The 11,144-nt window shown below is 40.6% G+C and overlaps 1 pseudogene; it reads left to right on the top strand.

The window, feature by feature from the left end:
• Positions 1–10,072: 10,072 nt before the first annotated feature.
• Positions 10,073–10,876, top strand: LOC110590410 (annotated as a pseudogene).
• Positions 10,877–11,144: the final 268 nt, after the last annotated feature.

Genomic DNA, 11,144 nt, shown 5'->3' on the forward strand with positions numbered 1-11,144 from the left:
AGTTCATTTTAAGCATAAAAGAGAGAAAATGTAAAGACAAGACTGTTTCTGACTATATAATAAGAAGAACTATCATGAACATCTTACATAAAATAAAAGAACAAGGGAGAATGGGGAAATATTTGTTACGTATAGTAGATAAAAAAGGTTAATAGCAATATAAAGAACTCACATACAATAATTTAGAAAAATATCTTAATAGAAAAATCGGGGAAAGGCAATGAGCTATTAACAAAAAGAGAAATATAAATAGCTTATGAACAGGAAAAAATTCCATATGAGTAGTAATTAAAGAAATGTACATGAAAGCAACAAGGAGATGGTACTTCTCACCTATTAAGGCAAAGTTTCATTTTTGTTTTTATTTTTTTAATGATTATTCCCCAATGTCCAGCAGGCAAAATGGGGAGGAATGAACAGCTCTTTCATTCAGGGCTGCCTTTTTTAAAGATTTATTTATTTATTTGAGACAGAGAGAATGAGAGAGAGAGAGAAAGAGAGCACATGAGAGGGGGCAGGGTCAGAGGGAGAAGCAGGCTCCTCACTGAGCAGGGAGCCCGATGTGGGACTCGATCCAGGGACTCCAGGATCATGACCTGAGCTGAAGGCAGTTGCTTAACCAACTGAGCCACCCAGGCGCCCCTCAGGGCTGCCTTTTAAAACTCATTGTTTCTTTAAATGTTTTATAAACTTATTTTAAAAATGTATATTATGATAATGACTTCTTGGATTAATGAAGTGGCTTAAACTTGTTTTTGGAAAAGTAATTCCATGATGTTTTGTTTCACAGATCTCTTAGACTTCTTCCCCTCCTCCCTACCCCTCAATTCCAGGACTCAAGAGAAGCAGCAGGTTCTGAGCACCAAGCTCTGGTCTAGAGCAGAGTCCCCCAGCCTATGGCCATGCTCACCTATCTACCACCTGATTTGTGTAAGGCCTGCCAGCAAAGAATGAATTTTACATTTTTTAAATGACTGGAAAAAATCAAAAGAAGAATAATATTCACAACATGTAAGAATTATATAACATTTAAATTTTAGTGTCCATAAATAACATTTTATTGAAAAATAGTCATTAGTTTATGTACAGACTATGGCTGCTTCTGGGTGACAAGAGCAGAGTTAAGTCATTGTGATGGTAGGGGAGGAAAAAATTTTCTTTGACCCTCTTAGGGCCCCTGACTAGGTCTGAAAATTAAACTAACCTTTGTCAGGATTAACAAATTAACGGAAAAAAAGCCTTCAAGCTTTATTGAATTTTTACATGGGAGATTTCACAAGAGAATGAAGACCAGAAGTGACCAGAGCGGGAAGCCTTTATAACTCTGAGACAAACAGTAAATTCATGAAGAATTGACAATACAAAGATGTTTGGGCTAGAGACACTAAATAGGGAAGAAGTAATTCAGAAGATAAGGGTTAGTTTAACAAAGTTTGTTTATACGGACTTCTTGGCCCTAAATTCCCTGCCCTCTGGTGATAAGAATGTCTTCTTTGGGGTGCCTGGGTGGCTCAGTCAGTTAAGCACCTAGTCTTGACTTCGGCTCAGATCATGATCTCAGGGTCATGAGATTGAGCCCCAACTCAGCTCCACACTCAGCTGGGAGTGTGCTTGAGATTCTCCCCCTCTCCCTCCCCCTGCCCCCTCTCTCTCTCAAGTAAATAAATCTTAAAAAAAAAAAAAAGAATGTCTTCTTTTCTCCTGGTACAGGGCACCTCTCACATGGGAGTTTTATGACTGTTTCAGGGAAGAAATACAAGTGGGGGAAAGTCTGAGTGACCTTCCTGCTTTTGCCATTTTTAAAAAAGTCCTTTAGCATAAGATATTTAATATGCCAAGGTGCCATATTTTGGGGCACTGTGTCCTGAACCCCATCATGACAGAGACCGCATGGCCCACAAAGCCCAAAACATTACTGTCTGGGCCCTTCATAGCCAAAACCTGCTGAGCCTTAGCTTGGAGTGATAGCAGACATTTGTGTTCAAGGAAGTCCAATTCTGCAAATGTAAGTTCAGTTCTGTTTCACTTGACCCATTGATGCTTCCTTCCCTTGCCCCCTAAATTGTCATCTGTTCGAAAGAAAGAACTAAAGAATGTGGGCATGGTTGGAACTGTAGGATAGGAAACAAGAACAGCTCTTTTTTTTTTTTTTTAAGAGGGAGAGAGCACACAAGCAGGGACAGAGGGAGAGGGAGAATCTCAAGCGGACTCGCTGCTGAGCATGGAACCCAATCTCAGGACCATGACCTGAGCGGAAATCAAGAGTCTGCGCTTAATCGACTGAGCCACCCAGGCGTCCCAAGAATGTCTAATTTTTAAGGAAGTTGGTATTAATGATTTTTTTAAAAAATTGACTCAATGATTTTGTTCAAAATAAGACCAGAGACTTTAGATTCTAAATATCCTTAGAATCCAGTGTCCTTTAGATTCTTTTAGATTCTAAATGTCCTTAGAATCTAGTGGTTACATCTAGAACTGAAATACTACTAGGGAAGAAGATAAGTTTTCTTATCTATTTATGTTCTTTTTATTTTATATTTGATTTGTATGTGTCAAAATATATATCACAGTGATGATTTTGTGAAATTTGAATATGCCAATGAAATATGCATTTTAGTCACTTAGCCCGTTTTCAAAGGAAAAATTCACTTGAGCAGTAAAAATTTGAGCAAAGGCACAGTTAACTTTTTGCTTATTATTTATTCACATGCAGTAATTCTAGTTAATTTCTGATATGCTCCAGGATACACATAGGGTTGGTTCATACCATAATATGGTATGAAACTGAGTTTATCTTTCTGTTTATTGAAGTATAGTTGACAGACAATATTATAGTGGTTTCAGGTGTATAACACAGTGATTTGACATTATATACAGTGTGAAATGCTTACCATGATCAGTGTAGTTACAGTCCATCACCATAAAACATTACTACAAATTTTTAACTATTCCCCATGCTGTACTTTACATCCCCATGACTAATTTATTTTATAACTGTGAGATTGTACCTCTTAATGCCCTTTACCTATTCCACCCATCCCACCCCCCCCCTGGCAAACACTAGTTAATTCTCCATATTTATGAATTTGTTTTTGTTTTCCTTTCTAGGTTCCATATGTAAGTGTAATCATATGGTATTTGTCTTTCTCTGTCTGACTTATTCCTCTTAGTATAATACCCTCTGGCTCCACCCATGTTGTCACAAATGACAAGATCTCATTCTTTTATATGGCTGAGTAATATTCCATTGTATATATGTACCACATCATCTTTATACATTTTCTGTTGATGGAGATTTAGGGAGCTTCCATATCTTGGCTATTGTAAATAATGCTGCAATGAACCTAAGGGTGCATATATTTTTTCAAATTAGTGTTTCTGTTTTCTTCTGATAAATACCCAGAAGTAGAATTGATGGATCATATAGTATTTTCATTTTTAATTTTTTGAGGAGCCTCCATACTGTTTTCCATAATGGCTGTACCAATTTACATTCCCACCAACGGGGCATGAGGGTTCCACTTTGTCCACATACTCACCGCCACTGTTATTTCTTGTCTCTTTGACACTAGCCAATCTGATTGGCATGAGGTAATATCTTATTATGGTTTTGATTTGCATTTCCCTGATGATTAGTGATGTTGAGCATCTTTTCAATGTGTCTGTTGGCCATTTCCTCTGGAAAAATGTCTATTCAGATCCTCTATCTCTTTTTAATCAGATTGTTTTTTGGGGTGTTGAGTTTTAGGAGTTCCTTATATATTTTGGATATTAACCGTTTATTGGATATGTCATTTGTAAATATTTTCTTCCATTCAGTAGGTTCCCTTTTCATTTTGCAGATGGTCTCCTTCGCTTGCAAAAGCTTTTTAGTTTGATGTAGTCCAAATACTTTATTTTTGCTTTTGTTTTTCATTCTTTTGAATGTAGTTGTCCAGTTTTCCCAACACCTGTTATTGAAGAGACTATCTTATCCCCATTGTATATTAATACCTTAATTGTCATAGATTAATTGACCACATAAGTGTGAGTTTATTTCTGGGCTCCCCATTTGGTTCCATTGATCTATTTTTATGTCAGTATAAATCTGTTTTGATTTGCTTTGTAGTACAGAAATATGTGATTGTGATACCTCCAGTTTTGTTCTTTCTCAAGATGGGTGTGTGTGTGTGTGTGTGTGTGTGTGTGGTTCCATACAAAGTTTAGGAATTTTTGTTTTAGTTCTGTAAAAAATGTGATTGGTATTTTGATAGGGGTTACATTTAATCTGTAGATTGCTTTGGCTAGTATGGACATTTTAACAATATTAATTCTTCCAATTCATGAGCATGGTATATCTTCCCATTTGTTTGTGTCATCTTCAATTTCTTTCATTAATGTCTCACAGTTTCAGCGTACAGATTTTTCACCCCTTTGGTTAAATTTATTCCTAGGTATTTTATTCTTTTTTTTTTTAAGATTTTATTTATTTGGGGGGGGAAGAGAGCACAACAGGGGGAGCAGCAGAGGGAGAGGGAGAAGCAGACTCTTCGCTGAGCAGGGAGCCTGACGTGGGGCTCCATCCCAGGACACTGGGACCATGACCTGAGCGGAAGGCAGACGCTTAACCCCCTGAGCCATCCAGGCACCCCTATTTTATTCTTTTGATGCAATTGTAAATGGGATTGTTTTTCTTAATTTGTCTGTTTGATGGTTTGTTATTAGTGTATAGAAACACAACAGCTTTCTGTGTATTGATTTTTTATCCTGTGACTTTACTCAATTTATTTATTAGTTCTAATAGTCTTTTGGTAGAATCATTAAGGTTTTCTATATATAACATCATGTCATCTGCAAATACTGACAGTTTTACTTCTTCCTTAACAATTCGGATGCCTTTTATTTCTTTTTCTTTTCTGATTGCTGTAGCTAGGACTTCCAGTACTATGTTGAATAAAAGTGGTGAGAGTGGACATTCTTGTCTTGTTCCTGATCTTAGAGGAAAAGCTTTCTGCTTTTCACCATGGAATATGATGTTAGCTGTGGGTTTATCATATATGGCCTTTATTATGTTGAGATAAGTTCCCTCTATACCCACTTTGTTGAGAGTTTTTATCATGAATGAATGTTGAATTTTGTCAGATGTTTATTCTGCATCTTTTGAGATGATCATGATTTTTATCCTTTATTTTCTTATTATGGTGTATCATGTTGATTGACTTGTGGATATTGGACCATCCTTACATCCCTGGAATAAATCCCACATGATTGTGATGAATGATCCTTTTAATATATGTCAAATTCAGTTTGCTAATATTTTGTTGAGTATTTTTGCATCTGTGTTTATCAGGGATATTGATATTGGTCTGCAATTCTCTCTCTCTCTCTCTGTAGTGTCTTTGTCTGGTTTTGGTATCAGTGCTGGCCACATAAAATGAATTTGGAAGTGTTTCTTCCTTTCAATTTTTTGAGATAGTTTGAGAAGGGTAGGTATTACTTCTTTAAATGTTTGTAGTTCACCTGTGAAACCATCTGGTCCTGGGATTTTGTTTGTTGGGAGAGTTTTTGATTACTGATTCAGTTTCACCACTAGTAATCAATTTGTTCAGATTTTCTACTTCTTCCTCATTCAGTTGTGAAAGATTTTGTGTTTCTAGAAATTTATCCATTTCTTTTAGGTTATCCAATTTGTTGTTATGTTTCTTATATCTTTTCTTATAATCTTTTTTATTGCTGTGTGTTTGTTGTTACTTGTTTTTTCTTCTTTTTTAAAAAAATATTTATTTATTTGATAAAGAGAGCACAAGCAGGGGGGCTGGCAGGCAGAGGGAGAGGGAGAAGCAGGCTCCCCAAAGAGCAGGGGGAGCCCAGTGTGGGACTCGATCCCAGGACCCTGGGATCATGACTGAGCCAAAGGCAGTCACTTAACCAACTGAGCCACCCACGTGCCCTGTTTTTTATTTTCGATTTTATTTTAGTCCTTTTTTTTTTTTGGTGAGTCTGGCTAGAGGTTTATCAATTTCGTTGATCTTTTCAAAGAGCAAGGAAAGTTTTTTTTTCTAGTTCTTTCAGGTGTAAAGTTAGGTTGTTTATTTGAAATGTTCTCATTTCTTGAGGTAGACCTATATCACTGTAATCTTCCCTCTTAGAACTGTTTCTGTTCTGTCCCAAAGATTTTGGAATGTTGTATTTCCATTTTCATTTGTCTCAAGGTATTTTTTCTATTTACTCTGATTTCTTCATTGACTCATTTTTTTTTTTTAAGATTTTATTTATTTGCAAGAGAGACAATGAGAGACAGCATGAGAGGGAGGAGGGTCAGAGGGAGAAGCAGACTCCCTGCTGAGCAGGGAGCCTGATGTGGGACTCGATCCCGGGACTTCAAGGATCGTGACCTGAGCCGAAGGCAGTCGCTTAACCAACTGAGCCACCCAGGCACCCCATTGACTCATTTTTTTAAAAAAAGATCTTATTTATTTATTTGAGAGAGAGTGCGCATGTACATGGGGTGGAGGGGCAGAGAGAGAGGGAAAAGCAGACTCCCCGCTGAACAGGGAGCCCGGCGTTGGGCTCAATCCCAGGGCCCTGGGATCATGACCAGAGTCAAAGGCAGACACTTAACTGACTGAGCCACCCAGGTACCCCTCTTCATTGATCCATTGGTTGTTTAGTAGCATGTTGTTTAGCTTCCAACTGTTTGTGTTATTTCAGTTTTTTTTTTTCTTGTATCTGATTTCTAGTTTCATACTGTTGTGGTTGGAGAACTGCTCTATATGATTTCAGTGTTCTTAAATTTATTGAGACTTGTTTTGTAGTATAACATATGCTATCCTGGATAATGTTCCATGCACTTGAAAAGAATGTATATTCTTCTGTTTTAGATATTTGAATATTTGCTTTATATATTTAGATGCTCCTATGTTGGGTACATAGATATTTACAATTGTTACATCTTCTTATCATTATGTAATGCCGTTCTTTGCTACCTCATTTTTTGTTGTTGTTTTTGATTTCCATTTGTATGGAATATCTTTTTCCATCTCTTACCTTTCAGTCTGTATATGTCTTTAGGTCTTTTTTTTTTTTGTAGGCTCCATGCCCAGCATGGAGCCCAATATGGGCTTGAACTGATGACCCTGCAATCAAGACTTGAGTTGAGATCAAGAGTTGGGTGCTTAACCGACTGAACCACCCAGGCGCCCTTGTCTTTAGGTCTTCAGTGGGTCTCTTATAGGCAGCATATAGATGGGTCTTGTTTTTTATCCTTTCAGTCATCCTATGTCTTTGGGTTGGAGCATTTAGTCCATTTACATGTAAAGTAATTATCTTTAGATACGTACTGATTGCCATTTTGTTAACTATTTTCTGGTTGTTTTTGTAGTTCTTCTGTGTTCCTTTCTTCTCTTGCTCCCTTCCCTGGTGATTTGATGACTTTCTTTAGTGTTATGCTTGGATTCCTTTCTCTTTACTTTTTTATGCATATATTATAGGTTTTTGCTTTGTGGTTACCATGAGGTTCACATATAACATCCTATTATATAGTAGCCTATTTTAAGGTGATGGTCATGTGAGTTCAAAGGCATTCTAAAAGCACTACATTTTTACATCCCCACCACCACATTTCAGGTATATGAATCATATTTTACATCATTTTATTTTTTATATCCCTTAACTAATCATTGTAGATATAGTTGATTTTGCTACTTTTGTTTTTTAACCTTCCTATTAGCTTTATAAGTGATCGATCTACTATCTTTACTGTAAGTTTGCTCTTACCAGTGGATTTTTTTTCTTTCATAATTTTCTTTCTTTTTTTTTTTTTTAAAGATTTTATTTATTTATTTGAGACAGAGAATGAGAGACAGAGAGCATGAGAGGGAGGAGGGTCAGAGGGAGAAGCAGACTCCCTGCCGAGCAGGGAGCCCGATGTGGGACTCGATCCCGGGACTCCAGGATCATGACCTGAGCCGAAGGCAGTCGCTTAACCAACTGAGCCACCCAGGCGCCCTCTTTCATAATTTTCTTATGTCCAGTTATGGCCTTTTTGTTTCTGCTTAAAGAAGTCCCGTTAGCATTTTTGACAAGGCTGGTTCTTTAACTTTTATTTGTCTGGGAAACTCTTTATCTCTCCTTCAATTCTGAATGAGAAACTTGCTGGGTATTCTTGGTTTTGGGTTTTTCCCTTTCAGCACTTTGAATATATCATGCCACTCTCTTCTGGCCTGCAAAATTTCTGTTGAGAATCAGCTGATAATCTTATGGGTGTTTTTTGGTATGTAATTAGTTAAATTTATCTTGTTGCTTTTGAAATTTTCTCTTTATCTTTGATTTTTGATATTTTAATTATTATGTGTCTTGGTGTGGACCTCTTTGGGTTCACCTTGTATGGGCCTCTCTGTGCTTCTAGGATCTAGATATCTGTTTCCTTCCCCAGGTTAGGGAAGTTTTCAGCTATTATTTCTTCAAATAAGTTTTCTGCCCCTTCTCTCCTCTTTTCCTTCTGGGACCCCTACAATGTGAATGGTAGTACACTTAAGGTTGTACCAGAGGTCCCTTAATTTATCCTCATTTTTAAAAATTCTTTTCTCTTTGTGCTGTTCAGCTTGAATGATTTCTGCACCTGTGTTTTAAGATCACTGATCTGTCTTCTGCATCTTCTAATCTGCTGTTGGTTCCCTCTAGTATATTTTTCATTTCAATTATTGTATTCTTCAGCTCTGATTGGTTCTTTTTTATATTTCTATCTCTTTGTTAAATATCTCACTGAATTCTTCTACTCTTCTTCCAAGTTTGGTGAACATCTTTATGACCATTACTTTGAACTTTCTATCGGGTAGACTGCTTATCTTGGTTTCATTTAGCTTTTTTTTTTTTTTTCTCCTCCTGAGGTTTGGTCTTGTTTTTTCATTTGGAACATATTCTTCTGTTTCTTCATTTTGTCTGACTTGTAGTGTTTATTTCTATGAATGAGATAGGTCAGCTATGTTTCCTGGTCTTGAAGGTAGTAGTCTTATATAGAAGTCTGGTGGGACCCAGAAGCCCAATCCCCCCAGTCACCAAAATGAAGCACTCCAGAGGTGTCTCCTGTGTTGGCTGCATGAGCCCTCTGTCGTGGTGAGGCCATGATTGCTGTAGGCACACTGGTGGGCAGGGTTGGCCCTGGCCTGGCTGGCTTAGATGCCCAGTTGTGGCTGCTGCAGGTATGATGGTGGATGGGGTTAGCCCCTGGTGTGGTCTGGCTATGAGGCCAGGTCATTACTGTTGCTCTTCCTGCCTGCGGCAGGTGTTACTTTTGAGGGGTACTGGTACTGGCTGAGTCTTCCTGTTGGGTGTGGCAAGATGGGAGCCTCCTTGGAGGGGCACCTGGGGGGTGGGCATGTTGGGTAGGATGGGTCCACAGGGGAATGCCAGGTGGATGCTAGCAAGGTGGATGGAGAATGTTAGAAATGGTGCTCACCAGAAGTGGGCACAACTTCTGTGGCCCATGGTGCAGTGTCTGGACAACCAGGCTGAAGGAGGGTAAGAAAAATGGTGCCCATCAGTGCTTCCATTCCCACTGAAAGTTCCTATACATCCCTGCCCCTCTGGTGCATGCCCTAAAATTAGTCAATCTTCGCATATGGGCCAGACATTTTTAAAACTGCTGCCTCTGTGCTGGATCTTGGAGCAAGTGAGATTGGGTGGGGGCCCTTTAAGAGTGGCATCTTGGTTTGTATAGCTCTCCAGGTATCCCAGAGTTAAGCCCCGCTGATATTCACAGCCAGATGTTATGGCAGCTAGTCTTCCCAGTACAAAACCCTGGAGTGGGCCGTGCCTGGTGGTCCTCAGGGAGGACCTCCACCCCTGTGAAATCCCTCTGGCTTTTGGGTCATCATGCTAGGGGTGTTGTGTCTCTGCCCCTCCTGTTCTTCTCAGTGTAGCTTTGTCTTTTTATCTTTGGCTATGGAAAAGCTGTTCTCCAGGTTTCTTCTCAGAGCAAGTTGTTCTATATGAAGTTGTAGCCTTGATGTGTACATTGGAGGAGGTGGCTTAGGATCTTCCTCCTCTGCCATCTTCCCGACTGCGTTTATCTGAATGGAGCCTCTCTGCCATCCTGACTCTTGTGAACGCCCCATATAAGCATGGTTCTCCTGCAGAGATGACTCTATCCGGGACCCCTACCGGACAGACACCATCACCCGTGGGCTCATGGCCGGGGTCACCATCACAGCCATCATCATCCTTGTCTCGGCCAGGGAGGCCTACCTGGTGTACAAAGATCATCTCTATTCCCGCTCTGACTTCAACAACTATGTGGCTGCCGTCTATAAGGTGTTGGGGAAGTTCCTGTTTGGGGCTGCAGTGATTCAGTCACTCATAGACCTGGGCCAAGTACACGATCAGCCATCTTCGGCCCAACTTCCTGGCGGTGTGTGACCCTGACTCGAGCTCCATCAACTGCTCCGTCTACGTGCAGGTGGAGAAGGTGTGCAGAGGAGAAGCCCCACTAACCGAGTCCAGACTTTCTATTCCAGACACTCCTCCTTTGGGACGTACTGCATGATGTTCCTGGAGCTCTACGTGCAGCCACAGCTCTGCTGGAAGTGGGCACAACTTCTGCGGCCCACGGTGCAGGTCTTCCTGTTGGCCTTTGCACTCTATTTTGGCTACACCCGCGAGCGGGTCTGACCACAAGCACCACTGGAGTGATGTCCTCGTTGGCCTCCTGCAGGGGGCGCTGGTGGCCGGCCTCATCATTACTTCCAAGTCCCGGCCTCCGCAGAGCTGCCTGGAGGAGGAGGAGTTGGACCGGAAGCCCCGGCTGTCATTGACACTAACCCTGGGCAAGGCTGACTGCAGCCACTATGGGTACCTGTCTCCTCCTCTTGAGGCAGGACCTGTCTGTGTGTCCAGCTAGGGCTCAGGCTGTGCATCAGCGTGTTCATGGTCCTGGCAGGGGTGGCAATGAGGGCTCTGGATAGGCTCCCGGTGCCCCGCGCTGGCTGCCGGAGTGGCTTCCACTAACCTTGCCTCCTGTGCCCTGGACCCGGGGGCTGGGGCTGCACGGGGCCGCCGCAGTGTTTGGAAGGGGGATCCTGTCCTCTTAGCTCCCTCAGAGCCCCCTTTTGTTGGATTGGGGGGCGCCGAGAGATCCAAATAGATGGTGTTTTTGTAAAGTGTAACGT

Source organism: Neomonachus schauinslandi, chromosome 10, assembly GCF_002201575.2.
Source record: "Neomonachus schauinslandi chromosome 10, ASM220157v2, whole genome shotgun sequence".
NCBI classification, from domain to species: Eukaryota; Metazoa; Chordata; class Mammalia; order Carnivora; family Phocidae; genus Neomonachus; species Neomonachus schauinslandi.